We start from the raw sequence: 13,213 nt of genomic DNA, 5'->3' as shown, positions 1-13,213 counted from the left end.
AGCATTATTCAGAATCTTTTCATTTTTTCATTGTTACTGATTTGATACTGTGTAGTGCCTTTTGCACGCATCAAAGACCTCCTCAGGATTGCAAACCAGGGCCAAAATTTTCAAATTATTTTGCCTAACTTGAGACAACTAGACCCATATTGGTTGAAACTAGAGTAAAGAACAGAATTACCAGACACCTAGATGAACACAATCTGTTGGGGAAGAGTCAACACTGCTTTTGTAAAGGGAAAGCACGTCTCACCAATCTTTATTAAAAAGAACAGGAGTACTTGTGGCACCTTAGAGACAAGTACTAAGGTGCCACAAGTGGGGGGGGGCTGTCACAGCTGGGGGGGCGGCACTCAGCCAGGGCAGCACGTTCCGTGCCAGGGCCTGTGGGGCTGGTCCCACTTTTCTAGCACTAGAAAAGGTTCAGAAAAGAGCAACTAAAATGATTAAGGGTTTAGAGAGGGTCCCATATGAGGAAAGATTAAAGAGGCTAGGACTCTTCAGTTTGGAAAAGAGAAGACTAAGGGGGGACATGATAGAGGTATATAAAATCATGAGTGATGTTGAGAAAGTGGATAAGGAAAAGTTATTTACTTATTCCCATAATACAAGAACTAGGGGTCACCAAATGAAATTAATAGGCAGCAGGTTTAAAACAAATAAAAGGAAGTTCTTCTTCACGCAGCGCACAGTCAACTTGTGGAACTCCTTACATGAGGAGGTTGTGAAGGCTAGGACTATAACAGTGTTTAAAAGGGGACTGGATAAATTCATGGTGGCTAAGTCCATAAATGGCTATTAGCCAGGATGGGTAAGAATGGTGTCCCTAGCCTCTGTTCGTCAGAGGATGGAGATGGATGGCAGGAGAGAGAACACTTGATCATTGCCTGTTAGGTTCACTCCCTCTGGGGCACCTGGCATTGGCCACTGTCGGTAGACAGATACTGGGCTAGATGGACCTTTGGTCTGACCCAGTACGGCCTTTCTTATGTTCTTATGTTACTAACAAATGTATTTGAGCATAAGCTTTCGAATTTGTTAGTCTCTAAGGTGCCACAAATACTCCTGTTCTTTTTGCGGATACAGACTAACACGGCTGCTACTCTGAAACCAATCTTTATTAGAATTCTGTGGACAAGGGGGATCCAGTGGATAGTGTAACTTGGACTTTCAGAAAGCCTTTGACACGGTCTCTCACCAAAGGCTCTTAGGCAGAGTAAGCTGTCATGAAATAAGAGGGAAGGTTCTCTCATGGATCAGTAACCAGTTAAAAGAAAACAAAGGTGTCACGGACTCACAGATCGTGCCCACTCTTGGCCCCGTGCAATCCGTGGGGGGTGCCCCTTTCAGTGAGACAGCCCTTCTCGGGGGTCCACTCTCTCCTGGGGGTCAGGCCCCTCCACCTCCTGGAGCCGCACCTCTCTGAGCCTCAGCACGTCTGTCTCTCGCCGTGGGCCCCCTCAGGGAGTCCACTCACTCTGGACCCCCCGGGCCTCCACCCCCGAAGGGGTTGATGCCACCCTGTTCTCTAGCCCAGAGTGACTCTCAGCCAGCATAAAACAGGAGGGTTTATTGAGCGTTGAACACAGCACAGGAAACTCTCCGGGCCTCAGGCCTGGCCTCCCTCAGCACAGCACATCCAAGTCTCTCCCTGCATCCAGGTGGGCTCTGCCTGCCCCCTCCCTCCAGCCCCGAGCCCCCCTGCTTCCCAGTTGGGCATCTGATATCACCGGGCCTCAAGCCCCGCCTCTGTCCATTGTCTTCTCTCCAGGTAAACAGGGTTGTAAACAGGGTGGCCTGGGCCTCCTCTCCTCTCAGCCCTCCTCTCGCTCCTCTGGCTGGAACCGGCTGGTTAGGTCACTGGGGTCCTCTCTTTGCAGCCCATTGTTCTCCCACTGGCCAGAACCAGCTGCGACTCCTAAGCTGGGTCTCTGGGTCACCAGGTCACCATTCGCTGGGGTGTCCGTCCTCCAGGCCATCGGCTGGGGTCCCAAGTTCCCTCTCCGGTCTTCTGTAACAACAAACTCCCTCTCCCCTCACCTCGTTAAACCAGTAACACCCGGGACACTGAGTCCCACTCCCTCTGCATGCAAACCACGAAAAAATGAAAAAATCCCTCACTTTGTCACAAAAGGGTAGAAATAAGTAGTCAGTTTTCAGAATGGAGGGATCTATACTGGATCCAGGGCTGTTCAACATATTCATAAATGGTCTGGGAAAAGGGGTAAACAATGAGGTGGCAAAATTTGCAGAAGGTATAAAATTACTCAAGACAGTTAAATCCAAAGCTGATTGCAAAGAGTTACAAAGGGATCTCACAAAACTGGGTGACTGGGTGTAACGATACTGTTCTGGTGGGACCCAACTGAGAGTTCCAATTCAGGACAAATTGCTTCAATCAGGGCAGTTACAGCCCAAGACTGGGGTTTTTCCACCCCTAAGGCAAACCAAACCAGCCAGACAAAGAGGACTTTGGTTTTAACCCACTGGCTAACCACAAGTCACACAAGCAATTCCCTTAGACACTCCAGTTTCCCAGTATCACCACCAGTGCCACTCATTATGGGGACAAATGGTTATGAAAACCAATACCCCAATAAAAGAAAAAAGGTTCTCTCGATCCCAAAGGACCAAGCCCCAGACCCAGGTCAATATACAAATCAGATCTTACCCACAAATCATGCAGTTGCCAATCCTTTAGAATCTAAAATCTAAAGGTTTATTCATAAAAGGAAAAAGATAGAGATGAGAGCTAGAATTGGTTAAATGGAATCAATTACATACAGTAATGGCAAAGTTCTTGGTTCAGGCTTGTAGCAGTGATGGAATAAACTGCAGGTTCAAATCAAGTCTCTGGAACATCCCCAGCTGGGATGGGACATCAGCCCTTTGTTCAGAGCTTCAGTTTGTAGCAAAGTCCCTCCAGAGGTAAGAAGCAGGATTGAAGACAAGTTGGAGATGTTTCAGAGTAGCAGCCGTGTTAGTCTGTATCCGCAGAAAGAGCAGGAGTACTTGTGGCACCTTAGAGACTAACAAATTTATTTGAGCGTAAGATTTCGTGGGCTACAGCCCACTTCTTCGGATGCATAGAATGGAACATATATTGAGGAGATATATATACACATACAGAGAGCATGAAAAGGTGGGAGTTGTCTTACCAACTCTGAGAGGCCAATTAAGTAAGAGAATTTTTTTTTTTTAAATGATAATCAAGATAGCCCAGTACAGACAATTTTATAAGAAGTATGAGAATACTTACAAGGGGATATAGATTCAATGTTTGTAATGGCTCAGCCATTCCCAGTCTCTATTCAAGCCTAAGTTGATTGTATCTAGTTTGCATATCAATTCCAGCTCAGCAGTCTCTCCTTGGAGTCTGTTTTTGAAGCTTTTCTGTTGCAAAATTGCCACCCGCAGGTCTGTCATTGAATGACCAGACAGGTTAAAGTGTTCTCCGACTGGTTTTTGAATGTTATGATTCCTGATGTCAGATTTGTGTCCATTAATAATTTTGCGTAGATGGAGATGAGGCATCAGCCTTTTATAGTCTTTTCCAGGTGTAAGAACACCTCTTTGTTCTCACTGTGGAAAATTATAGCAAAATGGAGTCTGGAGTCACATGGGCAAGTCTGTTGTACTCAAAGTACTATAAAGTACTATACAGGATCTTTTCAGGGGGATTAAGGCAAAACGCCACATTTATTAGTAATACAGGTATTAATTAATACTCTACAATATGCATATGAGATATATATCACAGTCATGCATTCACACACACACATATAAACACACTCCGTCTTGCTGTTGTTACCAACTAGTTGTTCCCCTTAACTGCACTGGCCAGGTGAGTTAGATGGGGGAGGGGTGGAGCCGGGCTTCTGCCGATCCGGATCGATGCTCCGATGGTGACAAGACGAGACCCGGGGTCCTCCTGCAAGACACCTCATATTTATAGCAGCTTCCCTCTTATGCAAATCTAGACCAGATTCAAAATCTGGGTCTGTGTCCATTGGTCTGTGTCCGTTGGTCTTTGTGCTGCTTTTCTCTGGGTGTTGTCCCAATGCTGCTCAAAGAGGGTGTTTTCTACAGAAGGTGCTTGCTTCTAATCCCTGAGGCCGTCAATATGTCTGCTCTTCTTTGTGGGGCCCACTTGACAAGTTGTATTGTCCTTTGCTCTGGCTCTCATTCCCTCTGCAACTGTTGTAGCTGTCTGGAGGTGGGTGTCTTCCAAGCCTCACTCATTCACACCTCATTCAGTCAATAGGGCAATTGATTACAGAGTGGAGGGAAGATCTTATTCTACTTCTAGCAAAAAGGCTTTTACTTTAACTATACTATCCTTAGGGGCTATAACATTTGATACAAAGTTTTCTACCAATTTTCTATATAGGGATCTAATACAAAGTTGCATGAAAATAGAGAGGCACAATGCCAAGTCATATGAAATACAAAATAACATCATGCAAGATGCAATGTCATAAAGATACTTAATACAAAATGTCATAAAGAAAGATACTTAATACAAAATAACACAATGCAACATCATAAAGATTTATAGAGATAGTTAATACAGAGATTTCTCTACATTGTCCCCCTTTTGACCTCTCAAGAACAATTCTTGAGTGGTCACCATTTAAAATCTCTGTTTCAAAGTCCGGTTGTTGTTCTGTTTCCAATGCGTGAATTATCATCAAAGTTACTGGAATCCAAATGCTCCATGCCTTGAGCGCCATCTGCTGGTTTGGGTTCGTTAGTGGTGTTGGTATCTGTAGCTTAAGAAAACAATTTTAGTTGCGAGATATGAGCCCATTTTAGCTTGCCCTGTTTATCTATCCGGTACACCAAAGGGCTGAGCCGGTCCACAATAGAATATGGACCTATCCATTTAGATTCCAAATTGTGCTCCCTTCTACCCAATTTTAAATACATAACCAGATCTCCGGGCTCCCAGAGCTGGGAGTTACCAGCTTTTTGCTTATGGAGTCTGTTATTCATTTTATCAATGGCCTCATTGATCCGGTATTGCAAGGTTAATTTGTCCTCCTGTAATTGTTTGAGCCACTGAAAATAATCATGTTGTGGTGTTACCACATCTATTTCCCCTGATCCTAAACCCATCTGTGTGGGATCAATCATCAGTTTCATCGGCTGTCCAAATAAAATTTGAAATGGCTGGATTTTTGTTTTTAGCCGGTTGCTACTGCGGATGGCAGCCAGAATTAGAGGCAGCTTCTCTGGCCAATTTTTCCCAGTATTACTTACCACCTTCCTTAGGGCTTCTTTAATGGTGCGGTTCATGCGCTCTACTTGCCCTGATGATTGAGGGCGATAGGGGATGTGAAATTTTTGTTTAATACCCAAGGCTTGTAATAAGCTAGTAAACATTTCCCCTACAAATGCTCCTCCATTGTCTGAATCTATTATCTCCGGAGTTCCATAACGACAGACCACCTCAGTAAATAATTTTTTTGCAGCTTCTGTGGTGGTGTTTCTTCTAGTGGGGAATGCCTCTACCCACCCAGAGAAAGCATCTATGATTACCAGTAGGTACTGGAATCCCTCTTTGCTCCGTGGCAATTTGTCTATGTAGTCAATTTGTATTCTATGCCAGGGACCTACTCGTCTCTGGTGCATAAGGGGCTGGTAATGTGGTGGCCGGGCTTTATCCTGAGCACACCTGATGCAATTTTGAACCCAAGTTTTAACATCATCTTCCATACCTTTCCACTGGGCTACCTCTCTTAGCCTGCTTAGCGTCCCTTCCACTCCCTCATGCATGAACTGATGTGCAACATTAACCAGTTCCTGTTTTTCTATCTTTCCTGGGGTTCTGTGTGGGGAATGTAAACAGTTATTGTCATCAATAAATTCATCAATTGACTGCGGATCCCCCATTACCTTTCCCTCCTGACTTCTAGTCACTACTGCAGCTATATCATACTGCCGTGCTATACCATCTACTTTATTATTCCAAAGAGCCTCTGGAGTGTTCTGTCTGCTATGTGCCTTTACATGCCTGACCTTTAAACAGCCAGGATGTTGTGTTACCCATTGGTAAATCCATTTCCACTCCTCTACATATGAAATGCTTTTCCCATCTGCTGCCTTCCACCCATTTCTTTCCCAGTCATGCATCCAGTATTGTATTCCCTTGACACAGAAATCACTGTCTGCATAGATAAACACAGGTCTGGGGTTGTTCTGATATTGCTGTAGTACCCGATATATGGCATGGAGTTCAGCATGCTGGGCTGACCCATGATCCAAATAGCCCTGTAGTATTTCCTCTTCTAAGTTAATTGCTGCATATTTAATTTTCCTTATGCCTTTAAGCACCATTGAGCTCCCATCTGTGAACCACACGTGTCCCTCTATCCCAATGGTATCTAGCTCCTCCAAGGGGGGTGCCTGTATCAGGGCTATTCTTTGCTCTAATGTAACGTCGGGGCAGTCATGTTTATTTCCTTTTTCAATCAGAGCGTGAGTCAATAGGTCAGGTCTAGACACGGTCTCGGTGGTGACTCCTCTGTTTATCAGTGTGAGGGTCCACTGAGCCATGCGGGTGTTTGAGACCTTGCCCCCAACCAGTTTCCCAGACAGAATGTACTTTAAAGGGGTGTGGGTACTTTGGATTGTTAGGGGAGCCGTTCCAGTTAGGGGTTCAAAAGACTGGACTGCCCACACCGCTGCCAAACATTCCCTCTCACAGGGATCAAAATTCATTTCTGGCCCCTGTAACTTCCTAGATTCGTAAGCTACCGGGACCAGTTTATCTTCTTCATTCTTTTGGAGGAGAGTAGCTGCTAATGCCAGGTCGTTAGCCGCGAGTCGGATTACAAACGGCTGGGACTCATCTGGGAATCGCAGAGCAGGGGCTGTCAGGGCTTTTTGTTTAAGCACCCTTAGAGCCTCCTCTTGCTCTGACCCCCACTCCCATTTTACCTTTTTCTTAAGCAGTTTCCACAAGGGCAGTGTAATCTCAGCATATTTATAAATATGAGGTCTTAGAAAATTAAACCCTCCCAACAGGACCCGTAGGGAATGTTGGTCGGTAGGAGCCGGCATTTCTATTAGGGCTCTTACTTTTCGTTGATCTACCTGCCTCCCTTCCTTTCCTATAACAATGCCTAGATAAGTCACTTGAGACTGGACCAACTGGGCTTTTTCTAAGCTAACTTTAAAACCAGTCTCTTGAATTAGAGCCAAAACATTTTCAGTTAATCGTTGTACCTGTGCCTCAGTTTCCCCAAAATTAAAATATCATCTACGTAGGAAAACACAAAGGACCGATCTTGTGGGCTAAGGTGATCCAGCATGTCTATGACATGTTTGTGAGCTATAGCTGGGCTATTGTGAAATCCTTGGGGTAGACGCTGGAATGCCCATTGCTGCCCATTGACCGTGAAGGCAAATCTATCCTGTGAGTCTGGGTGCAATGGGATAGCAAAGAAGCAATTAGCCAAATCAATGACTGAGAAATACTTTGAAGTAGCCTGAACCTTTTGAATTACCTGGGTCATATCGGCTACTATAGGGGCCATAGGGATTGTGCCTTTGTTAACACGCCTATAGTCAATAGTTAAACGCCAAGATTTGCCGTCTGCCTTGAGGACTGGCCAGACAGGAGAGTTAAAAGGGGAGTTAGTTTTTCGAATGACCCCCTGCTGTTCTAAGTCCCGGACTGTTTGCTGTAACTGTGTTTCAGCCTCCTTGGGATAGGGGTATTGTTTTTGAGGGGGTACCAAATCCCCAATGATTTTTACACAAGCCTGTATTTTCCCACAGTCCGTTTTCTTTTGAGTCCAGACAGTGGGGAATTTTGAGCGCCACACCTCAGCTTGCTGAGTTATTGTGGTGGTGGCTACTGGTCCCCCTTTGGTTAGAGGGGTCCTCTGTTCCACTTTTCCCTTATGGGGAGGGGGCATGTCCAGTTTCCATAAAGTGCCCCGTGGTAAATCAATCACTATGCAATTTTTAAATAGCCAGTTTGTGCCAAGAATCATATCATTTGTCATGTCTGGGGTCTGGATCAGATCTCCGTGGGTTCTAAACCCTTGCACGGAGAAAGGCACTTCTGCCCACTCCCATCCTGTACTGGGCTTCCCTTGAAAGGACTGCAGTGTGACTTGTTTGATTCTAGTGCCGGCTGGTGGCTGAGTTCTAATTAGCGAGACTGCAGCTCCTGTGTCAATTAAAGCCAATGTAGGAGCACATGTGCCCTGCTGGATATAAATACATGGTCGACCTTCAGGGTCCCATGCAATTTTACTGATGAACCTCCAACGTGGTGCTCCTACATATGGAGGAGGTTCAATATCCAGAGGGTCTCCCTATACCGTATCTCCTGGGAATGGGAGGGGGTCTGTAAATACAGAAGGAGTAGGGGGAGGGAGAGGAGCTGTCGGTGTTAGTATGCTCGCTACTCTCCCCTCCTTAGAAAGCATCTGAAGTTTAAAAGCTTCTGCCAATAAGTTCTGTGTGGGTGCCCCGTCCCACTTGTCTCTATCTGCCCCGTATTGCATTAACACCTTCCAGGCCATGCGGCGAGCGTCTCTTTCAGTTAACTCTTCCTTGCCTGGAGCTGGGGTGTTTGTTTTAAATTTCTGGAGGTCTGGGTACAAATTATCCCTTTGTCTTCCTCCATAATACCCTCTACCCCGAGATCTACCTCTAGTGTGTGTTCCCCGTGCCCCAGTTATGCCTTTATTGCCGCTTTCATTAGAATAAGTAACTGAGGGCTCTAATGCTGCAACATACGCCACTCGTTCCTTTTTTATGGTAGGGGCAGGACCGGAATATGTAAGTATTTGCCGGACCATTTCTCTTAGTTCCCGTAATGTGGCAGGCTGGCCGGGTTGCCACACTCCCAGTCTCATTGCATAAAACGGTTGTAAGGAGGCAGCACATTCTCTTAAAGAATCTACACTGAAAGGCACCAGGTCCAGTTTAGTGGCCGTATCACGTGTAACTAAGCCAGCCATCATCTGCATGAGACCCCATCGGGTTAAAAACGTTTCGGGGTCCTCATCAGTTTCCTGTGAAATCACAATGGCTTGGGCCACGAAATTACGCCTGCCCATTAGTTCTGCAAATTTTGTCAGAACATCCATTAGGTGGTAATCCTCACCAATCCTGAACCTGTCTAGAAACCCCCGCATATCTGGGGCTGCACAAATGCTCATTAAGCGGTGCAGCTCTTGTGAGTTGAGATCCTCCCTCTCTCCCAGTAGAAGAGCATTCACACTCCATCTAGAGAAATTTTCCCGTTTTAAAATCCCCAGCCACTTTGCCATGGCCTGGAGATCGGAGGCAGAAACAGGCACTGTGGTTACTGTTTCGCTCCCACCATCCTCCCTCGTGGTGGTGACTGTTCTCTTCGTTATTGTTGAAATGGCATTTTGGCTCTCGGAGGGGGAATCTACCCAAATATCCCCTTCCCAATCTCCAGAGGGGTCTAAAAAATCTGCCCCACCTGGGGTTTCAAATATCCCTTCTCCTGAAGTTACTGCTGCAACTTGTCTGTTTGCAAATCCCACTTTTTGTTTTAGTTGGTTGATAAGTAATTTACAGTGGCTATGGTCAATAGGGGCTTTCCCCTGTTCTAAAGTTAACTTTTTGACCATTCCCTGTAATACCTGATTTTCTTTTTCAATTCTTTCCTTCTCTTTGGTATGCTCCTGTAAGATTTGAGAGTGTTGTTTTAACTCTCTGTACCCATCCTTAAGGGAGTCTAGCTGGGTTTGGCTGCTAATGGACAAACATTTCCACTTCTCTGCTTCTGCAGCAGAGGTTTGTAAATCTTGCTGCAGTTTCTCCTTTTCATTTTCACATTCAGCCAATCGAAGGAATACCTCATTACAGGTCTTCCATAGAAGCCAAACTGCAGCTGCTTCTTTTTTTATTGGGGTTGAAGGTTTATATATTAACATATATTGAGCCAATTTATCTTCTAGGTCCGAAATCGTATGGACATCAGCTAACACTTGATCAGACCAAGGGCTGTGTCCAAATTTTTGCAAAATTCGTTCAAAAGGGGTAACATTTTTTACAAACGCCAATTTTTCAGTCCCCTCTCTGGGAGCCTTCTTAAAAGACTGCTTAACTTTAAACATTTTCTGGTATACCCAACCTCCTATTGGGATTACAACAGCAATGCTTATCCTTTTTATTAATACCTCTTAGTATACCCAACCTCCTATTGGGATTACAACAGCAATGCTTATCCTCTTCGCCTGGAGCAAGAAATTTAATTCTTCTCCCTTCTTTTCTACTGCCGGCACTCTACGACCGGGGGAGCGAGAAAGCTACTTCTCCTCCTCTCTATACCCGGCCTCCTACCACCGGGGGTGTGCACACCTTAATGATCGATCACTTTTCAATACTTTTCAATACTCAATATCAAAGTTTGTTTCTTTACTCAATAAATGCTCGTGGTACCTTTCCCCCTTTCGCAATTCTCCACCAAAATGTTGTACTCAAAGTACTATACAGGATCTTTTCAGGGGGATTAAGGCAAAACGCCACATTTATTAGTAATACAGGTATTAATTAATACTCTACAATATGCATATGAGATATATATCACAGTCATGCATTCACACACACACATATAAACACACTCCGTCTTGCTGTTGTTACCAACTAGTTGCTCCCCTTAACTGCACTGGCCAGGTGAGTTAGATGGGGGAGGGGTGGAGCCGGGCTTCTGCCGATCCGGATCGATGCTCCGATGGTGACAAGACGAGACCCGGGGTCCTCCTGCAAGACACCTCATATTTATAGCAGCTTCCCTCTTATGCAAATCTAGACCAGATTCAAAATCTGGGTCTGTGTCCATTGGTCTGTGTCCGTTGGTCTTTGTGCTGCTTTTCTCTGGGTGTTGTCCCAATGCTGCTCAAAGAGGGTGTTTTCTACAGAAGGTGCTTGCTTCTAATCCCTGAGGCCGTCAATATGTCTGCTCTTCTTTGTGGGGCCCACTTGACAAGTTGTATTGTCCTTTGCTCTGGCTCTCATTCCCTCTGCAACTGTTGTAGCTGTCTGGAGGTGGGTGTCTTCCAAGCCTCACTCATTCACACCTCATTCAGTCAATAGGGCAATTGATTACAGAGTGGAGGGAAGATCTTATTCTACTTCTAGCAAAAAGGCTTTTACTTTAACTATACTATCCTTAGGGGCTATAACATTTGATACAAAGTTTTCTACCAATTTTCTATATAGGGATCTAATACAAAGTTGTATGAAAATAGAGAGGCACAATGCCAAGTCATATGAAATACAAAATAACATCATGCAAGATGCAATGTCATAAAGATACTTAATACAAAATGTCATAAAGAAAGATACTTAATACAAAATAACACAATGCAACATCATAAAGATTTATAGAGATAGTTAATACAGAGATTTCTCTACAAGTCCCTGCATACTTTGCTGAGTTACAAGGCGTATCTGCCTTCTCTCAATGGGTCAATTGTATAGCTGATCAGCCAACCATAACCTCTCCATAGACCCCTTACACGACAACCTTTATACAATATTTGCTGCAAATATATAACAGTGGTCGCAACAGTGATCTATACAGTTACAGATTATGTCAATCAATAACGTCACACTGGACAACCAATTGGCAGATGAAATTTAATGTTGATAAATGCAAAGTAATGCATATTGGAAAACATAATCCCAACTATACAGATAAAATGATGGGGGCTAAATTAGCTGTTACCACTCAAGAAAGATCTTGGCGTCATTGTGGATAGTTCTCTGAAAACATCCACTCAATGTGCAGCGGCAGTCAAAAAAGCGAACCATTAGGAACCATTAGGAAAGGGATAGATAATAAGACACACAATATCATTGTGCCACTATATATTTCCATGGTACGCCCACACCTTGAATACTGCGTGCAGTTCTGGTCACCACATCTCAAAAAAGGTTTATTAGAATTTTAAAAGGTACAGAGAAGGGCAACAAAAATGATTAAGGTATGGAACAGCTTCCATGTGCGGAAAGATTAAAAAGACTGGGACTTTTCAGCTTGGAAAAGAGACAACTAAGGAGAGATATGACAGAGGTCTAGAAAATCGTGAATGATGTGGAAGTGAATAAGGAAGCGTTATTTACTCCTTTACATAAAAAAAAAAAAACGGGTCACCCAATGAAATTAATAGGCAGCAGGTTTAAAACAAAAGGAAGTACTTCTTCATACAATTGACAGTCAACCTGTGGAACTAATTTTCAGGGAATGTTGTGAAGGACAAAACTATAACAGGGTTCTAAAAAGAATTAGATTAGTTCATGGAGGATAGGTCCATCAATGGCTATTAGCCAAGATGATCAGGGACAACCATATACTCTGGGTGTCCCTTGTCTCTGATTGCCAGAAGCTGGGAGCGAACAACAGGGGATGGACCCTGGGCATGTGGGTGAGACCCACCAGCCAGACAGCTGGGAAAGTATTCTTTGCAGCAACTCAGAGCCCTCCCACCCTGTGTCACATCACCGGCCGCTGGGAGTATTTGCTGCTAGCGGTCGCAGGTCGGCTCCATGCCATCGTCGGCAGCCCCATCACACCATCCCCTCCATAAACTGATCACACTCAGGCTGGAAGCCAGTTCGGGGTTTTGCCCCCACTGCTCCCCTTGGGCAGCTGCTCCAGAACTTCACTCCTCTGGTGGTGAGAAACCTTCCTCTAAATTCAAGTCTAAACCTGTTGATGGCCAGTTTCTAGCCACGTGTTCTTGTGTCCACATGGGCGCTTAGCTTCAATAACTCCCCCCCCAGCCTGGTGTTTCTCTCTGGGCTGGATTTAGAGAGGGCAATCGATCTCCCCTCGGCCCGCGTCTGGTCAGGCTAAACAAGCCGAGTTCGTTGAGTCTCCTCTTGTAAGGCAGGTTCTCCGTTCCTCCGATCAGCCTCGTCGCCCTTCTCTGCACCTCTTCCAGTCTGAGTTCATCTTTCTTACCCGCGGCAGAGCAGCCCTGCTCGCGTGTTCCAGCCCAGGGCTCACCAGTGCCTGGTATAATGATACTAGCACGTCCCCATCTCTCCGGGAAATCCCCCGCCTGACGCACCCTAGGACTGCGTTAGCCTTTATCACGGCCGCATCACACTGGCGGCTCATAGTCACCCCGTGATGGACCCATACACCCAGGTCTCTCCTCCTCCATTGCTTCCAGCGGAGACGTCCCCAGCTTAGAGCAGGGATTGTGGT

Source organism: Emys orbicularis, chromosome 3 (genome assembly GCF_028017835.1).
Source record: "Emys orbicularis isolate rEmyOrb1 chromosome 3, rEmyOrb1.hap1, whole genome shotgun sequence".
In the NCBI taxonomy this organism is placed as follows: Eukaryota; Metazoa; Chordata; order Testudines; family Emydidae; genus Emys; species Emys orbicularis.
This window is presented reverse-complemented; position numbering follows the sequence as displayed.